At 38.4% G+C, this 20,971-nt stretch overlaps 1 protein-coding gene across 1 annotated transcript in view; it reads right to left on the bottom strand.

Annotated features, from left to right (window-relative positions):
• Positions 1–20,971, bottom strand: part of LOC114945319 (podocin) — a 223,804-nt gene that overhangs the window by 177,585 nt on the left and 25,248 nt on the right. The window contains exons 3-4 of the mRNA XM_085482092.1: positions 17,050–17,346; positions 16,507–16,577 (exon numbers count right to left, since the gene is read on the bottom strand). The gene's annotated coding sequence lies outside the window, so the exon portion shown is untranslated. The remainder of the gene's footprint in view (positions 1–16,506; positions 16,578–17,049; positions 17,347–20,971) is intronic.

The following is a 20,971-nucleotide window of genomic DNA, read 5'->3' as shown; positions in this document are numbered from 1 at the left end:
GGTTATACAGTTTTTATATCCGGCAACAAATATACAAAAAGTCCACATATTCTTCAGTTGACGGAAGAAAGGAAGAGAGAAAGAGCGACGAACGATGGTAAAAGTTATCTCGAGTATTCTTTCAAAATTTAGTGAAATTATTCAAAGCTACTTTACACTTAATATTAATACCTATTACTTTTCGATACTTGAAAACTAATCAGTACAAAAAATATATATATATATATATAAAATAATATCAGAAGATGAGCCTGTCTCGATAAGACTCGCGTAAAACGAGTTCTAAAATTTACCACCGGCTAAGAGCTGACAGTTTCCGGACAGATCAGATTCTTTACGGTCGGACAAGCAACGAAATCCGACAAAATGTCGTACTCCCTCTCCGAGGTGTGAGATATTAGAAATTAATATCTCTCGATAAGAGAAAGAGGAAAAAGATACGCGTGAAGAGGGTGGAAACAAGATTAAGCGAACGTTAACGCGTATAATAACCGGTAGCGTTATTTAGCGAGATAAAGCGCGATTAATATCAGAAAGGTAATCCACGTCAACGGTTTAATGCGCTAGCTAGGTAACACCTTGCGTAATAGCGACGGTCGCGTATTTAGCGAGACATAAACGCGAAATCGCATTGAAATACACCGCGTATATAGATAACGTACCACGGCGAAGATGTTAGCGGAGCGAATTTAGCAGGGCGAGACGAGATGTGCATAGAGCCGTGTTGTTATCGATCTTCGTGTCTAGGGGTGTAAGGACGCTGCGACGCGATGTAGGGATCCGTGACGCCTCTCTCCCTTTCGGCGAACAAAGTTATTATTTGATAATGCTCGTTGGCACTAATGAAACTGTACTGTAAGATGAATATGCCCGCTCGTGCGTTCACGTGTTTCCCTTCTTAGGGTGACGTCGAAGAGACAGAGAGATGGTGATAGAGCTAGCGAGAGTCTCTTCTTCGTTCCGCGCTACGTCATAAACTCGGGATAACTTCGATACGGTGTCTTAACCCGCAAATTGACCAGAAAGAAAGTTCGGCTAATTTGCGTGTCGACGCGACGCGACCGGATCCTTTCTTCCCTAGAATGCGAACGAACGGGCCGTGTAATCTCAGGCGTAGCCCGGCGTAAGTTTAACGAATCGAGCCACTATGCGCGCGCGCCGTTATCATCTCCAACGTAAACCGTGGAACTAATTGCTTTCGCTGGAGCGAAATGGAATAGCGCGGATCACGCGGCAGATTGGACATTGTGCCCGGTTAAATTTAGACGCCATATAGACTACACGCTGGACTAATTTTAATATAATATTCTCTATAGCGGGATTTTAGCAGCTTCCACCAGATTGTTCAATCGCCCTGATGGTTAATGGAGAGTCAACGCTCTCTACGTTCCGGCTTTTCTCTCTCTCTCTCTCTCGCCAGGGAAAGGGAAAAGGGAGGCAAAAGGGGCCTCGGCGTTAATAGTTCATACTGTGTAATTTATGCGCATATACTCTACGACCATAATTTATGTAGCACATCATACACGGTTTAAATCCCTATTATCGATCAATCACTACTAACGTATCCCCTGTATGTTTTTTCTCTCGATTGCGCGTATGTTGTGTAATACACGGTTTTCTTTTCGTTTACTTATACCATAGTTAAATGAATACGCTTGGAATTGTGTATGCTGACGTCGACGAATACGATCGCGCGCGTATAACGCCGATGTAGCACGTTTTGGTCCTACCCATCGTCTACAAAGTTCGGTTAATAATTTTGAACTTTCGCTGTTTCACGCTAGCGTGATTTTCCTTCTCGAGGAAAACGGCGCGACGTAAAATTCGACGTACAATTTTGCGCGCGCGATTTTAATTCTATATTTTAGTATATTTATACGTAATCTTTTCTCTCATAGATTTTGTTTTTCTCAGTAGACAAGATTAATTTAATTTAAATATTACTTTAAAAAAAAAAAACCACTAAAAATTGAAAAACGATATTACCGCAATTATTTACAAAAGATTATCAGTATTATTATTTAACAAAATTTACGTTAAAGCTTTTTAATAATTTATGAAACAAAATTTGAATATTTATTTTTATTTATAAGTTGCATCAAAATATTATCGTTGCAATAAATTTGTGCATCGCGATCCTGCATACCTGTCTCATTTTTTAATTTCTCGTAAAATTGATTACTGTATTTATTATATTAGATGTAAATGTTAGGATTTTCTATATCTCCCTTCTAATCATCTTTTCATTACATTAAAGTTGGTAAATGACGAATGCAGTTTATTTACAAGACTCTAGCAGTCTGCCTGTGGCTTACGGTAATTACATAGATGTATTTGTCAGACTCTGCTATACCATACTCTTGTGGATCTAACTGTTTCAACAGCTGTAATAGAGAATTCTTGATAAACATCACCGCTACGGAGTAATTACAGACTTAATCTGTTAAGCCGCTACGAAGCACCATAATCAATGAAAGAATAATTTCGAACAATCTCGCCAAACATAAAGTTTGTATCTCATTAATATAATTAAATATAAACTCATTTAGCAATTTAACATACGAAACTCTTGGATTAACACTCCTAATCCTGCAAGAGTACAAATTAAACGTAATTTGTTCGGATTAAAGAGATACTCTTTAATACAAAAGTTAACAAATGTTTGCCGTAAAAACGAGTTAATAGCTTTTAGCTTTAATATGTTTGCGAAATAAATCGCAAGAAGAAGAGGCCGCCGAGGCAAAAGGCTGACGAAACTAAATACTCCTATTTAAAGCGATACTCGCGGGGTCGTTCGCTCCCTGGGTTACCAAAGGAACTCCGCGGAGAGAGAGAGAGAGAGAGAGAGAGGGAGAAAAAGAGGGTGGGAAAGAAGGATACAAGTATTATTCTCTCTGGAAACTGCATTTTCCGCGATTCAAGCATCATGAATGAAAAGCAGAAAGAATGGATCCGCTTCCATTCCGAGGGAAATGGCGAGAGGGCGGCGGCACGTTACGAGGTCTTAAAGGGTGGAAGAGAGAAGAAAAGAGAAGAGAAAAGGGACGATGTACGCGATCCGGGGGATGAGAGAGAAACGGTGGAGCGAAAACGCGAAAGGCCGACGCAACCGACGCGATGCCGCAAAAATGGGCAAAGTTCTAAAGGAAGGTCGGAAGCGAGAAAGCGGAAATGGCGACGCGATGATGCCGGTCGGCTCGTGTCACCTCTCGTGTTTTTTTTTCTCTCTCTCTCTCGCTCCTTTTTCTTTCGCTTCTCTTCTCTCTTTCTCTCGTTTCCTCGTACACTCTCCTGACTCCACGATCGAAGATTAAAGTCTTACCCGGGCGACTCCCAACGTAATTACTCCGGTTCTCTTTCATCTTCGCTCTATCTGTCGCTTCGAGCAAATTCACGTTGACACCTTCGCCCGCGGTCAACCTGTTCGCCAAAGATCCTCAAGTGCGCGACGGTTTATTCGCTGTGGTTTCGCGCGGACAGGAAATTTGGCGAGGGGGTAACCACTAGCTAAAATGTTGTCCCACAGATTACATGATTTTATTTGATTTCATGATTTCATCTAATTACAAACATCTGATTTATAAATGATTTCATCTGATTACAAATGATTTCATCTGATTGCAAATGGATTTTTTTCATTACATATGAAATCATTTCATAAAAGTAATGATTTCATCTGATTACACAATGCATTTTTGTGATTGCACATGTAATCATTTAGGATTTTATGTGACACATAAAATTATAAATAGCATTTTATCTTGAATTTGATCGCAATTTACTACGAAAAGTGCTCGTGCCACACATGATTTCATCACAGATTTCATAATGATTACACATGATTCCAATGATTACACGAAAATTCAAAATGATTTCTGCTGACTACATATGATTTCTAATGATTCCGCATGATTTCATTTGACTTTATCAATTACATCTGATTGCAAACGATTACACGGGATTTCATAAGGATTTCATAATGATTTCGGGGACACTGTCCCACGATTACATCAAGTGGTTACCCCCTCGAAATTTGGCAAGTGATGTCTCTCGAGGACTTGGCGAATTCGTGGGATTCGTGTCTCTCTGTCACACATACGCGATCGTTTTTCTTAATGAAATCGTAATTTGGAAACCCGATTCGCCGTCACTGATATATCTATGCTAACGATGCTTGAGCTTACTCATTACGAAACTTTGCTTGTTACTCGGCGTGTTTCAAAAGCTTTCGCTCCGCTTTGTTATATACTCTTACGTGTGTACGTTTCTCCTCGCCCTCGCGAATAAAATAATGACAACGAAATGATGAAACTTTCTCATTGTGCTACGTCGAAAACTCGTCAAATAATAGATCGGGAGTCGATCGGGATATATAATTATAACTCTGTGCGCGTTGTTTTCCAATATATAATCACTATTCTCGATTGCGTATAATCAGATGTGTAATAATAATTATAATCGTATAGAAAAGTAAAACTCTTCTCTCGACCGTACTGGCAAATATTATTTATTAAATCACAACGTTTCGACCCTTCTTTGAGTGACCCTTATCAAGTAATTTGTGAAAATAAAAATAAAATTATAATTTTATTTTTATTTAGATGAGAGACCGGTCTCTCATAACTCGTCTAAGAGTCTTGACGTGTTGTCAAACCGACATTATATTCGTTCTTGACATCTTAAAATTATAATTTTTTTATTTTCACAAATCACTTGATAAGGACTCGAAGAAGGGTCGAAACGTTGTGATTTAATAAATCATATTTGCCAGTACGATCAAGAGAAGAGTTTTAATTTTTTTAATTCCGTCTGGCGATTCTCAAACATCTACGTTTTTATAATCGTATATAGGTTTTCATTATTTTACTCGTTGAATAAAATTCCATCACACATATATTCGTTTAATAATACGCTTACCTCCTATCTCCCGAATAAAACAATGGCGGAAATGGCGAAACTTTCTCATTGTTTAACCGATATATTGTTTAATATTAACCGACTCTAAATATCCGCCCGCCTAGATACAGTCCCGCGATAAAACTATATGCATGCTGATTCAATTCCGCAAACCCCTGAAAGTCTCGTGTACCGTATAAGCGCATTGCTGTATTTCTCTCTACAGTTCAAACTGCGAATGGAAGAGACTGTTTGCGGTAGCTACGATAGCAAGAGCCCGCCAGTGGCTGAACGAATATACCCGGTTCCCTTCCGCGGGGCGCGATCGTTACAGAAACGAGAGTGCCACTTAAATCGTGTCTCCTCTTTTTTCCTTTCCCCCTTTCTATTTTCCACAGGCGCACCGGTAGTGCCGGGGTAGTATCCTTTTCTCATTCAATGCGTTTCCGTTTCCGTTGCCGAGGAAAATCCTTTCGCGTCCCGTGATGGCACAGGCGTGCTCCCCGGGTTGCCGAGGAAAATACAATGAGAAAATCCGCTTCCGATTTTCGCGCGCGATATCGAGGACCCAGGGAGGACGACGAGGCGAGATCGACAATTGTTCCCCGTCCTCGATTCCGTACGATCCCCTTTAAAGAACCCGCCACGCGGAATGGATTCGTCGATGCGACAGTATATACGCTAACCGCAAATCGAAAGAGATTTATCAATTGCTCCAAGTGTCCGATCATCGCGATTGACAGCGCAATCACGTGTCCGCAGACGTTCATTGGCAACCTCCATTTTGGACGGCGCGACATCTCTCTGATGGAACTTTGTGTATCCGCGAGGGAAGCCTGGCGTATATAGAAAGTGTCGGGGGCTGATAAAAAAAATATATCGGAAGCATGCCGACGTAGCAAATTTTCCCGCGACTGCGTTGCGAGAAACGCAATATTGCATCGTTCGTAGAACGACTCGACCGAAATAAACAAGCGCGAAGGCGAAGCCTCGTATAAAATTTCATCTCGCGTTATATTAGCCGTTTATTTTTAATTAAAAATATCGTCACGCGCGATTTCCCGGCGACGACATAATTTCGCCGCGGCGGCGAGCAAATTTGATGCAAATTATCTCATAAGTTACCTCGGAGCCTAAATAGATCGTAACGTTAAACGTGTAACGTTCAATTAACAAACTTCAATTTTGTTGCTAGTTAATACATGATTAAATCAACTTTCTATTTAACAACTATAATTTGTTGCATATTGTTGCGGGAATAAGTCGTAATAATTATGACGGTATTAATGGCGTTTACTATATGTTGTGTAATTTATATTACACAATTTAGCGGTAAGTAGATGTCGCAAAAATAAAATAAAAAATTATATACATATAATTTTTCTTCCATCTTACTTTTGTGACATTTTTATACACTGAAAAAATTTCTTAACATATATTTGACTAAACCTTTCAACTAAACTACTACATATTTTATTAATTGAACATACATCAGTATTTAAGTCAAGTATATGTTTTGTGTTTTAGCTTTAATATGTTACACTTAATTTAAATATTTTTATGTTCAATGAACAAAATAATATTTAATTAAAAGGTTCGGTTTAGTCATGTGATTACATTTTTTAGTGTATATATGTATATATTATATAATTTTTCAAAATATTGCGACATTTTATATATATATATATATAAACGCGACCTTCTTTTACTATAAATGCAATGTAAAGGACAGTAAGATTGAAAATTCATCGGCGCAAGAACCGAAGATGAATTTATGAACGTAGCCATACTTAAATTTCGCTCGCAACAGAGCGTCCCGTGTAACGTGTCGTTAGAAAGATATCGTTTCAATTAGCGTAACAACGTGACACATCCATCCGGTCGATACACTGACGTGTCACCGGTCGTCTTGATTAAATCTGGCATTAAACGGGGACATCGGTTCGACGCGGCAGCAAGAGGGAGAAAAACCGCAGCGAGGGAAATCGCGCCTCGTCGCGTCTAATGAAATCGCACGACAGACGCGGGAGAACGCAAATGGAGCGGTAGCGAGACACGTGTCCGGAATGTACGTAATACCGATATATACCGCTTTTCTCTCTCTCTCTCGCGCGCGCCCGAGATGAGAACACGAAAGGAAAGTCCCTCATCCATCACACAAGAACGCGAGAATTTGCGCGGGAAAACGATCTCTGCGGTGTCATCTGCGGGTCGATCCCTTTTTGGCGCGTATTTGCTCCAGATCCTAGAGCCGAGGATGACGTCGGAGACACGCGAGAGAGAGAAGACGCAGCCGAAGGGGATGAAAAGCGAGCGCCAGCCGAGCACCCAAGCTTTCGATGCATTCCATTATGGTAATGCGACCTCTCGCGTCTCTTGAAAATTATGTTGATGTTATGCCGCATCCTCCTTTCGCGCCCGTCATCGCCATACCACCACACTGTGCCGTTTTGCCCTTATCCTCTCTGACCCTCTGACCTCCGACGACACGGGGATGAAAGCGTTCGCCTTATTCTCTCCATCCCCCTTCAACCTTCCGTTTTTATCTCGAATTCATAAAATACAATTATCTCTCTTTGCGAGACTCGCAACACCGTATCTCTTCATCCGCACCGTCTCTCCATAATTCCTCCCTTTTTCTCTCTCTCTCGCGTTCCTTCCTTACCAGAGACTACTCGAAGGAATCCGACCTACAACTCGTACTATCCGGACTCGTCGTTCCTCTATTCTCTCGCCGTCCTCCCGAGTTGTTCCGCATCGTTCCTCAAGCGTGATACTCGCGCGTTACTCGAGAGTACCGGCTCTTAAACGGAATTATAGTCAGAAGTGGCACTATACGATATACGTGTTGCACACACGCGAGTCTGAATCGGAGGAATGAAATACGACGGTGGGAAGCGAGTCGACGGCCGCCACCGCCGTTGAGGAAACGGAGAAGGTCGAAGAGTAACTCCACCGCCATTCCACCTCGGGAATTCCCTGTCAGAGATGGCTACGGAGGATTCACGGAGAAGCAATGGCGGCCGTGCATCATCTGTACGAAAGGACCGGGGGACGTTATTCGTCTGGCCGACGTTCTCAAAGTGGTTTTGTCAAGGCACGTCGATGAGAACGAATGGCGCTTTTCGCCGCCGGTTTTCACTCAGTCTTCCCGCGAATGCGGAAACTTCACCATTTTTCAACAGCTAAGAATTCTCTCGCCAATCTCGAAATCCCGCGACAAATACTCCCGGAATTTAATATCGCGATTTTACAAATGCGAAATTTCATATAAGTAATCTTCGTAATTAATTGTTGATCGACCCAGTGAGAAAATTTTCACAAATAATAAGATGCAATTTAATTCGATCAAAAACTGGATATTCATTTATTGAAAATAAGTACGCACTACGTTTCGACCCACATTGTGGGGTGTAATTGCTGAATAAGAACAACACTTGAAAAGGACCAGTTTTTGGTCGAATTAAATTGCATCTTATTATTTCATATAAGTATACAAAAAATTGATATTTTTATATTTAATCTGCACACACACACACACACCGAAAAAATTGTTTCCTTGAAATGCATACTTTATATTTCTCTCTTTATGCGATGCTTTTTGGATTGATAAAATAAAATTATTTAAATTTATAATAAAATAAGTTTCAATTTTAATATTAAAAATAATAATATAATATATAAGCAAAAATGTGCAACATTTAAACATATATGTAATAAATAACAAATGTCTACTTGTAAGCTATTTTTCATTATCATGATTAATAATTTCAGAAACATCTCGTTAAGTATATATGCTTGCATGTTACAAATGTCTGATAAGAATATCTTTTTAGAAAATTTTCCTCTTAAAATGATCCTTTTATTGGCGTCTATTTTAGTGGGAAATTTAGAAATATATAAGTAGCGTGTACTCTTAAGATAAAAGAATACATTTTTTAAGACCCATATTCATTGTTTCACATGAATTATCGTACATATATTTTTATGAGTTTTGAGAATAAAGAAATATGTGTTATTTTTACGGAAATTTTTTTTCTGAAAAATAACTCTTGGACGCGCGCGCGCGCGGGCTTCGATGCCATAAATTTCCTCTGTGCAAGACTGGTCCCTGTTCGTATATGTATGTACAAAGAAACACGATAGGAGCATGCACGAAATATTTAATAATGAGCGCTTCAAGCTGCCTTCCGGGATGCGTGCAGCGTGTTTTGCGTTCGTCTTTATGATTTCGCACGACCGAGAGAAACCGTCGCTCGTTCTACCGTAACCGTTGCTTTAACGAGACGTTGAGAATATATAGCTCCATTTGTGAACGGGTGTCTACCGCGGTTTATTAACGCTTCTTCGAGACCGTTAGCTGTGTAATCGATAAAGGATATTACACGGAAACCGGGCCGCTGCGCAAATTTATCGGCACTAACGTACACAGCTATATATTCATTTGCGAACAAATAAATATTTTTCGTTTACTCCGCCGAATGGGAAAAATATAGAAAATAAATTTGGTATTGAAACAAATATACGTATATTAAATTCTGGAGGAAGTGCCCCGTGAATATACAGTCGAAATCATACGATGTGTTTTGAATTATGTAATAAAACAGAAATATACGAACGAATGTAATTTCATAATATTAATTTATTCATATATATATATATTTACGCATTATTTGCTATAATGTATCGGTTATTAAACGAAATGCATCGACTTAAAGCGTAAACACATACACAAATATTCTAATATTTATATATCCGCGCTTTTCAAATTTATCTCGAAGCGCGTATTATTTCCGATAAAAGTAATAAAATGTTTGTATATATCACTTTTGTTTATATGACCCAATTTTACGTAGTTATTGAAGCAAACGGGTAATGAAAGCGCTGCGCCATGTCAAGCACATTCATGTTTATTAATTGAAAGTCATTTTTGCTCGACAATAAAGTGCAGATAAATAACTGTGCGCCATTAAAAAAAGGAAAGGGACGGAAGGGGACGTTCCGTTGCCAATAAACGTGCGCAATTGAGCTTCAAAAGCTGTTGTGAAAGCTGGATACTCTTCGTTGCGCCTATATCGAGTGTCGCTTTTTGTTATAACTGTGATGAATTTCTGCCCGAAGCTTATTCACACGCGACGCTATACAAATCACATACGTGAAACATGCTATGATTATTGAGATATTAATCGATACAACATATCATATATTACGTAATCGATATACAGCATTCGAGAAATGGAGAGAAAGAGATAAAGAGAGAGAGAGAGAAGCGCGGGATGGAGTGAAAGATTTATAGAAACGCTTCGTATGCTACATGAAAGATGTATAAATGTTGAAGACTCCATTGCGTCTACAATATCGGTTGTCGAAAATAATTCAAGCTCTATATTTGAAGAAAAATTTACGTGCAATTGCGGAATCTGCTTTCCGGTACGAAAAGTGCTTTCGTCGAGATAAAAATCTTAACAACACATTTTAAAGGGAAAAATTGAGTACGTGTCTGAGAATTTATTCGGTGCTTAGATCGAATTTTCTCTAGACACCAGAAACTATTTTGCACCCGCGCGGGAGCTATTCCGGCGGCTTCTCAAAGATTTCGCGTGAGGGAAAAATTTTTCCTGGCGAGCGTATTTTTACGCGCTGAGTAAAAATACGTGTGCAACGTCACGAGCGCGAATAAACCGGGCGACCCTTGTAAATCGCGTACGCTAGATGAGTATACAAAACGCAAACCTTTCGTCGATCGACGAAGGCCGCGATTGTAATATTTCGACCTTATGCGATCTACGAAAATTGATACGATTTAGAAAATTGCAACACACATATTGTACGTAAAATACTTGGAGAATTTTTTTCTAAGAGAAAGTTACTTCCAGGATGGTGTACCGAAACTTATAGTATCTAACAAATAGTGCAGAAAAAAAAAGGAACAAGATTTCTTAATATCGCGGTGGATGGAAAAACAAGACGTACAAACAACGTAGGATGCAAAATGAAAATAAATGTTAGTAACATCGCGAAACACGTTTTCGTGCCTTGAAAAAAATAATGCAAGAAAATTTATAAATGTGTGTACGTATATATGTTATGTAAAAAAAAAAAAAAACATAATACTTTCCAAGGAATTAATAAATTAAACATTTAATTATATAATTTTTTTTGTTGGCGCTTGCGAATAAAAATGCAAATGAATCAAATCTCACAAACGTGCATGAGATAGAACGTTATAGTTTTTGTTGCATGCTTATGTGAGGCCAAAATATAGCGCGCGCAAGATACATCGTATAAAAAGTTTTATCAAGCTCTTCTTGCTGTTTACATGCCGTAAACGTTAGTAAATACACCGAGGTGACAGTCGCATAGTTTTCGGGCGACGTCCGCGACGCGAGACATATCTCTCGTGAAACGAGCGAAAAGCTGCCAAGAGGTCTTCGTCGTCGACTGCAGGGCAATGTTGCCCCGGCACGTAACTGCGACCAGTATAGTGGGCAAGAGAAATGTGGCGGAGAGGTGTATAATTTTTCCCTTGGCGATGCTAAAATGAAATAGGGAAAGAGAGCCAGTAGGAAGAAGATGATGGCGGGAAAACGGTGGGAGAGAAAATCGAGAGAGAAACGTGGCGAACGGTGAAAAAATGTGGAAGAGCAAACGCGAGAGAAAGAAAGGCGAGGGTTGGAAGAAAAAAAAGCTTGAACCATGGAAGAAGGAAAGAAACGCCCGGAGAAACGTCACGGATAAAATTAAAAACGACCAGCCGAGCGCGTGTTCCTTTTTCGTGCAGTCGGTGATATTCGGAATCAGTGTAGGCCACCTCCTTCCGTTATTAAATCTGGCATCTCACCGCGGAGATGCAAACGTATATTAAAATTTCTCGCCGATCTAGTTGCTCCATTTCAGGAGCAACTGGAAACTCGTAACGCGCGAATGAAAAATCACCTGGATATATCTATGCGGATGCCGTACTACAATGCGGTGGAACATTGATTGATATCTGAGCTTATCATATAGAACGCGCTCTCCGCTTGTCATGCACAATTCAAAGCCGAATGTTGTAACAGATAATAGACATTGCCCAACGATTCGCAAATATTACGAGGATAGAATTCAGCAGAGTTTCGATATTACAACAAAGTCTCGTATCGTCCCTTCCCCGGTGTATAATTAACGCATAAACTGCACAATCATTAAATTACATTAATTTCGTAAATTCATATATTCAAAATAATTATATAAAATTATATAATGTAACGCGATATTCCTCTCTTATACAACAATATAACAGAAATTTATATCGTCCACGTAGAAATTATTTTCTCGTCACGAAATATGCAAAATAATATGCGTCAATTAGCGAAATGAGGTTTTCGGTCTTTTTCCAGCGAACGCAACGTTCCAATGTCCCGCGGGGCGATTGATAAATAAAATTTTAAGCGTTATAAACGTGACACGCCGACTGATTGACCTCGCGCGACAGCCATATCACCGACACAAGCGCGCAGAAAAAGCCGCGACTCTTGCTTGCGCTTGCATATAATTAAAACCTGCTTAGCTACGGTTACATCTGCATGGTGCGCCGAGCGAAACGAGTCGCTCGTCCCGTGCCGGATAGTTTTCCTGACGCGGGCACAACCGTATCTCGCCTTTCCCGCGGCGTGCCGGACATAAGAGTTGAGGGAGCGGGCAAAAATGGACGAGAAAATTATGCCGCGACGCGTACCGCGTAGTGCATAAATAATAACCTTGCTGGGAGAGAGAAGGCGGGTTCGCAAAGGGATGGAGGTCGCCGTCGATTTATCCGCGAGACCGCAAGTACAGAAAAAAAAAGACGCAAAGTTACGTCGCGGGACGAACGGGAAGGTTGGAACGTGAATCACGTGAGTAACGCTGAATAACGACTGTTGGGTTGGGCGTTAGTGCATTTTTTAGCATTTGCATGCATTAAGCAGATACGAAGATTAAGTGCCGACAAGGAATTCGCTTGTTTGTTTGTGGTGTATGATAATGCAAGCGGTGCTCCTCGCGAAAGTATGCAATCTGCTTTCTTTTTAATTATGAGGTATTGTTTATCTGTGTATATGTGGGCTCCGGTTTTGCCGCGTTTTACACTACGCTCTTCCCTCGCTCTACACGTACTCGCTCTTAAACATTCTCGTGAATCACGTTTCGCGAAATTAATTGTATGGTACCGTACAACTCGCGGTATGAAATTAGGATTACTGAAGTGTATTACTCAGTTCATCGCTTTTGTGATACAAATTATATGTTCATGTTTAATAACGCGTATATATACTATGTATACACAAAGAGAATTTTCTCTTAGAATTTACTCTGAAAATCGTGGTAATCGTGAGATAATATTGTGCCGGAAGGATTTTATAAGATTTCTCTGATTAATATCATAATAATAAATATTAATATTGATCACAATAAAATATGTTGGATTAATTTTACTATGTATATTATCAATATTTTTTATTGTAGTAAATATTAATCAGAGAAACTTTTATAAAATTATTCCAATATCATATTGTCCCACGATACCATGATTTTCAAGGTAAATTCTAAGAGAAAATTTTCTCCATTTATTTATATATATATATATATATATTCCCCGTCATTAAATACACACGCATGTTCTCTTAGTTATTTATGTAACCTGAATCTTTTCAAAAAATATAAAATATGATAATGTAATATAACTTGTGCAATATGAGAGTATAATGATGTGAGAAATATATTTTTTTCATAATAATGTTCGTATTACAAAATATCACATTTTTTAAAAAAAGAGTTATTTATACAAATAAATGTATATATATTGTATATACATAATTTCGCTCTCTGGCATATTGATATATATATATATGATATAATAGTTGTGTAAATATTTAATGAAGGCAAAAAATGCAGAAATAGCTTTACATAACTTTACATATGTATAATTACATTTCTCTACATGTAATTATATTTTTATTAACTTTATTATATTCTCAAGCTCAGCTCATTTTGCCACAAGCAGAAGAAATTTAATCAATATTAAACATTGTAAGACATTAATTAACTTTATCATTTTCTTAATTACTTTCGAACGCACGCAACATAAATATATATTTAATGCATTACAATCAGCTGATCAATATGCTTCCTCGATGCAGCGTATACTGAAGAAACGTATGCGTATATAAGGACGTTAGCACACGTAAGGACGTGGAAAAAGCGTGCTGGAATTTGCTTGTATCATCTTTTTCGTAAAGTACCGACAACAAACTTCCGATGCCGTAGCGTCTCGAATATCCGATTACACGTGCCATTAAACAATAAGTACCACGACTTAAGAAAGTTTAATTTTAACGACCCGGAAACGAGAGAGTTTTTGAACTAATCTATAGGAACCGGTAATTACGGTGACTCATGACAGTACGTAATTCTTTCCGATCTACCATGAGTACCGCTTAAATTTCGCAAAAAGCGAAGGACTTGTCTCGCGAGGTCGGAGCAGCATAAATCGTAATTATAAACGGATAAATTCCGACCGTCGTGTTTGCTCACTAATTGCGGCCATGGAAGTTTAATCGTCCGACAAAATTTACATTTTTACGAGCATCGCTCTGCAAAACCGTGTCCCGGGCTTTCGAATAAAACAACGAAAATCCTGAGGTTGCCCCGCCTTCTCATCTACCGCGTTCAGTCAGTCCGTTTACTCCGTCGCTTTATCAAACAGGTAACGAGCGAACAATTATGCGTGCGGCGCTACTCTGTCTGTGAATCAGTCCTCACTTGAGGATGCATGAAAAAAAAAAAAAATTAAGCGTGAAGAATTTTCGTTATTTCCTTTCCATTCGCGAACGGGAAACGCGGCAAACAAAAAAAAAATCGAAATCACACACTGCGAGAGTATCGAAGCGCGCGTTCTAAAATCAACCGGACTAACGCCGTAACAAAGTTAAGATCCGAATGCATACTCGTCACGGAAATGAAATACTACGCAGTTGGATGTAAAACGGGTTTACCAGATCAAACCGTGTAACTGGAAACTCCGTGCGCATCCGCGGTATTCATTATTTGTCTGACACGCGTATTTTCCATCGCGCGTATATTATCCCTGCGGAATAATCCCTGAAATACCTGTGACTGTGTAACCGTTGGCATTTTCGGAAGAAAATTCGCGGCAGCACGCGGCTGGAGAAATTAAATTTCGAGCAAAAACAGGGAAACAAACGTCTCAATTCAACTTGTCTAAATATCGTTTTGTTATCCTAATTCTCGTATCTCTCGCGACTTTATCGCGAAATTAAATTCGCATTTCAGTCTCCGTTTATATCGCATTGTCGGGACTTTCGCTAATACGTTTATCGTAAATTTCGCTACGTTATGCTTGTTCGTTCTACCTTATTCATATGCTATCCTATTTTGCGAGAGACAAAGCACGAAAATCAACAAATTACAATTCCACGCTTGAAGATGCAGCTAACGCCTCTCCTTCGTCGCGAGAAAGAATCGTCGACAATCGGCACGACATCCGTTTTAGGTCTCCGAGTAATTGGAACGCCACGGTCTTAAGACGAATGCTTCCGTCTCATCAGCCACAACCGAGTGACCCACAAAAACTAATCGCTCTTCCGCAGCCGTAGCCAAGGGAGAATCCGCGGCGACCCGCCCTTGCAAGAAACTCTCACCACGACAATACCGTCATCACCTCTGCCATCGTATAAAACACCGTAGCTCTTCTCGGTATAAGCGTTCCGCGACGTCGAGATGGATAAATAGAGGGTGAGAAAGGGGAAAGACCGGAAAGGGTTGCAATGGTAGACGCTATCGCGAGATCGAACGAGCTGAGAGCGATGGAAGGAAGGTCACGAAGCGCATCGCGGCGACGAGAGAGAAGTCGTCGTCGTCGTCGCGAACGTGCTCGTAACTAAGCACGCCATTTCGAGCAATCCCGTTAGTTAGTACAAGCATCACGTTGGGGGATTTATCTTGGACCGTGGACTGTGGACGGCTTAAGTGGGTGAGGCTTCTTCTCTTACGTCCTAGATCTTCTTCGCTACATCTCCCTTTACTCCAGTCTTAATCGCACGAGACATTCACCGCGAAGAAGACGCGGACGCAAGCTTCGTGTTTTCATTTCGCTACGTGTATAGGTGTGTACGTGTGCCTTCCTCTATCTATATACAGTCTCCGGCTTTCACTGCCCTCGTCTTGTCTCCCTAGACGCAGACGTGTGTACATATGTATTCGCTCGCTATATCCTCAAGGGTTACCGACGTCATTCCGAGACCATCAAGTATATAGGGGATTCCGCCTCGTAAATCTGTTATTTTGGCGGATGTAAAAGGAGATTTCGACACGGTGTTAACTCGGCTGGAATTCTGGCTATCGTTCTTACGACAACGATATGCAACGAGTATAAGCGCGACGTTTCTGGATCCGCCGCGAAATTTTATTTCGATCGTTTATATCGGATAATCGGGATAAACGACGACTATTCCATTTTTTATTATTGATACCGTGTAGTATTTAATATTTTCTCTTCCAAGTTCTCGTAGAAATATATACATAAATGAAATTACCGCTATAGAAATATTATAAAATGAATCATTTCTCACTCACCGATACCGGTGTGGGATATCTAATCGGAAGATATATAATACAAGCGGAGTTGTAGTACACAGCACGTTGATCTGAAAACGAAATATTTAAATTATGTATATACATGTATGCACGAAGAGAATTTTCTCTTAGGATTTACCCTGAAAATTATGGTAATCGTGGGATAATATGATACTGGAAGAATTTTATGAGTTTTTCTGATTAATATATTTATTATATATAAAAAATATTAATATGTGTGTGTGTATTGTAAAATTAATATTTTTTATTGTGATAAATATTAATCAGAGAAATTCTTATAAAATTCTTCCAATACCATATGATTACCATGATTTTCAGGGTAAATTCTAAGAATTCTCTGTGTTTTTATATGTGTAGATCTAATATATAACATATATATGTATACACCGAAAAATAGCGCCAAGAGGATTTTCTTAATTTATTCTTATTTTCAGAAAAAATATACTAAAATTTAGAGAAATTTCTTAAATTAAGAGCTTACTGTTAGAAATAATGTTAAAAAAATGTTTTTATTTTGCATACCTCATAGGTGCCCCGCTATTGCCCGATGCCTCCCCGGGCCTCCTCCTCCTCTCTTGGTCAATCATCATTCTCCATCCTTTGTAGCACTCACGACACTCGCGAAAATACGAATAATTACGATCGCTCGGCACTTCAAACGGCACTCCCGATCCGACGCGACGCGTGAATTGCACGAGTATTTCGCGTGCATTTCATAAGAAAAAAACGATGCAAAAACTATAATCACACGAAGTAACATTCATTCGACACTCGAGTATTTCGCGGTCAAACTCGCGCGCAGCTTAACAGAAATGCTATCTGTAACAAATAAAATACACACATATATTAGAATAATCTTACTATTTTGCATTGTAACATACAGAATATAAATATGTAAGCTAGAATTAACGTGATGTACATATCCACGCGTCGCAATATAATCGTGCGCGAAAACAGGTCAGGTTAAATTAGGTTACGTTGATCGTTGCCATAGATTTTGCATCAAATTTCTCGCGAAATATACGCCACGAACAATTACGACTACGTATAAACGTTGAAATTATGATATGCAATTGATAAATATTACAATACAAAGATTAGAAACAAGTATGCTTACTAATTAATCACAGCGGAACGCAACTCGAACTGCCTGGTACGCGCGGCGCTTCGGTAATACCGCGGCGGACTAAACTACTGCTACTCTACTTACATCGGCAACTTCACTCTTAATAACGCGCGTGAGTTTTGACTGCGAGATTCTCGAGCATATAATTAATTAAAAATCAAAAGAAATTCAATCGAAAAAATATAATCGAGATTTAGTATTACGTACACACGATACATTTCATATATACAGGGTGTCCTAAAAGTTCTGCAACAATCCAATCTTGAAAATAGTTTTTGAAAAAAATGTTTTAAATAAAAGCTATAAGGTTTTCAATAGTGCATTAAATAATAACGTTAATGCGATTATAAATAACATTGTTAAGACCGTATAATATTTACTTTGAAATGTTTTAATGAAACTATTTTTAATTGAACTTCGCAATATGCATTTCAAACAATTACGACTATATGTGAACGTTGAAATCGTAATTTACAATTGACACACTGAAAAAAAGTTTGGTTGTATTTCGACGAAACAGAATTTACTGATTAAATCGACCAGAATTCCTTTTAATGCAAACAACTAATTTGTTGTACCAACAAGATTCTTATTAATAAAAGAAATTCTAGTCAATTTAACCAGTAAATTCTGTTTTGTCGATTTTCGAACAGAATTTTTGTTAATATAACAACATTTTTTCCAGTGTAAATATTCCAACACAAAGATTAGAAATAATTATGCTTACTAATTAATCACAGTAGAAAAATTTTATTTTTATCTTTATTGTATTTTATTTTATTTTTTATTCTTTAATTTATTTAAGTTTTGTATTTTTTAATCTGTATATTAATTGTATTTTTATTCTTATTTTTATGTATTTTTTATTAATTTTTCTTTTCTAATTTATTTTAATTTATTTTTTATGTTGTGTATTACCTTTTCGTTTTACGTCTATTAAGCTACGATAAATTGTGGAATTTTTATTAATTTCGTTTTTATTATGGTTTATTGTATCATTTAAATTGTGAAATTATTATTACAGTGTTCATTTGATAAGGACCTGAACCAAAGGTCGAAACGTTATGAGAAAGATTTAATGATTTGATTTAATAAATTAACATTTTGCCCAGTTTGGTCGTCTAAAAAATTTCTTCAAAAAGTTTTATAAAATATACATGTTTATTAGATTTAATATGTTATATTTAATTAAAATATTTTTATATGTTCAATTAACAAAATAATATTTAGTTGAAAGATTTAGTCAAATTAACACATTTTTTATTTTAATGCACTGAGAAGGAAAATACCGTAAGATAAAGTGAGATGCTACGTCTCAGTGTATCCCAAGGAATTTTCGTTGCTTTAAAAGTATATCTAGAGCTCTAAAACTATAAAAAAATAAAGTCAAAACTTTTAATTATTTACGAGTTTCCACGAAATCGGACGCCAGCTTCACACACACTGAAAAGTTTCTATAAAAAATAAAAATATCTTGATGTAACTCTACATATAAATGAATGGAATATGGACGACATATAACAGGAATAAATCTGTCAAAGCTTAACGCTGTTCTGCACGAGGTTTATGCAAAAGAGTGGCCTAAATAAGCTATCGTAAAATTTCACGATCTTATAAATAAAAAGATTTGTCTCGCGCCGTCATTTAACATTCATAAATAAATGGATCTAAATATAGATTTAAATATCTAAATTTAAAACAGAAAACACTTTAAAAAAAAATTTGAGCAAGAATAACTATATCATTTTTAAACATTGTATAATTTTCAGTAGAATAAAAACACTCATTATTTCTTTCATTAATATATTAATATAATATAATTTTCTTTTTTGTAATACGTACACAAAAAGATATGATTACAAGAAGATATTTCTCTCACTGCGTTATGTTATAATATTTATGGAATAAAATAGATTTCGCGAATGGGATTTAACAGAAGCGCAAAAAATCGACCGGAGATAAGAACTGATTGGTCGTTGCGCCGATCCGCGAAAATAAACCCGATGCTTGAAGTATATGTTCTCGTAATCGGTTCTTTTCCCATAGAGAGGATGGATCGTGGTAAATTGCCGGTACGATACCGGAAGGGTGGGTACGGTCGGCGGTTGAACGGTCCGAGCCTCGCTCGGAAATAAATCTGTCTCTTCCCGCGGGACTAAACTGGATTTATTTCCGTAGCTGTAACTTTAGCTGCGCCGCGAGGTTCATATAGGTCAGACTCGTAAGTCTCTGTAGTTTGGACATCGTTTAAATCGCAGTGTCGCGTAACTTACGACACCCAGTCAGCCGTTCGTTAAGCCGACACGGCGACAATTACATGATTGATACTGAGTAATCTCATAACATCAGTTTAGCCGTATCACGCACTTCATTAGAGAAAGAAAAAAAAAGAAATGACAAAAGTGTTAAAATCAATAGTTACAACACAACGAAGATAATATGTTACACGATATTACGCTAAACCTCTGATATTACATCGGCGATATAATAGAAGAATCGATATTCCTTCGCTTTTGATCTCGTTTTCGTTTAGTTCGCGGAAATATGAGTTGCCCGAGTCTCAAATTTCTCGATCGTTACGATATTTTCTATGCGCGCATAACTACGCGTGGGAACATACAGATTAAATTCCGTAATAAAACCGCCGTCAAAAGTTTCAACAGCGATCGAACGAAAGGAAACGCGCGGATAAAACACGGAAGAGACTGGCGAAAGAAGCGGGAACCACGCAAAGGGGCTAAAAGAGAGATACGGAACCGCGCGTATGCAAGAGGGTGAAAGGAATGAAATCATACCGCTGTAACAATCGGCGAGACATTTGTCTCAGAGGGCAAGGATTATGTTTGCGAGTGATCTCATGCAAGAATCTCATAAATTTTCTGCCCCGGTGGCGAAAGAGCTAGGTTGCCAACAAACGAGCGTGTAAGAACAGAGGATAACAGCAGGACCATAGAGCGCTAGGAAATGTCGGCAATTTGGGTAATGCGCCGCGGTAATGAGTCTCCGTGGTTGCGCGGCCTGCAGGCCTGACGAATATAAATAAATGTAAGAGCCATTATGTGTGTGCAATGCGCGCACGTCCCTACCTGTCCGACGCGTTAATATCTGCTTACCGTGACGTACTGTGCTGTACCTGACATATATCGATACCGCGTAACTCGTACTTTAATTTACAATGTCACCCGTGGGAAATAAATGGTTGATAGCGCGGTTCGCCGAGACAGAACGTCGTTAATTTCCCGTATATATTAATCTTGACGCATACTTCCACAAAACTATTTAATTAGATCCTCGAAAAGACAATAGGTATTTCAATAA

Source organism: Nylanderia fulva, unplaced genomic scaffold, assembly GCF_048542155.1.
Source record: "Nylanderia fulva isolate GAGA-0341 unplaced genomic scaffold, ASM4854215v1 Scaffold2, whole genome shotgun sequence".
NCBI lineage: Eukaryota > Metazoa > Arthropoda > Insecta > Hymenoptera > Formicidae > Nylanderia > Nylanderia fulva.
Note: the sequence above shows the minus strand (reverse complement) of the source record. Positions and strands in the feature narration are given on the sequence as shown.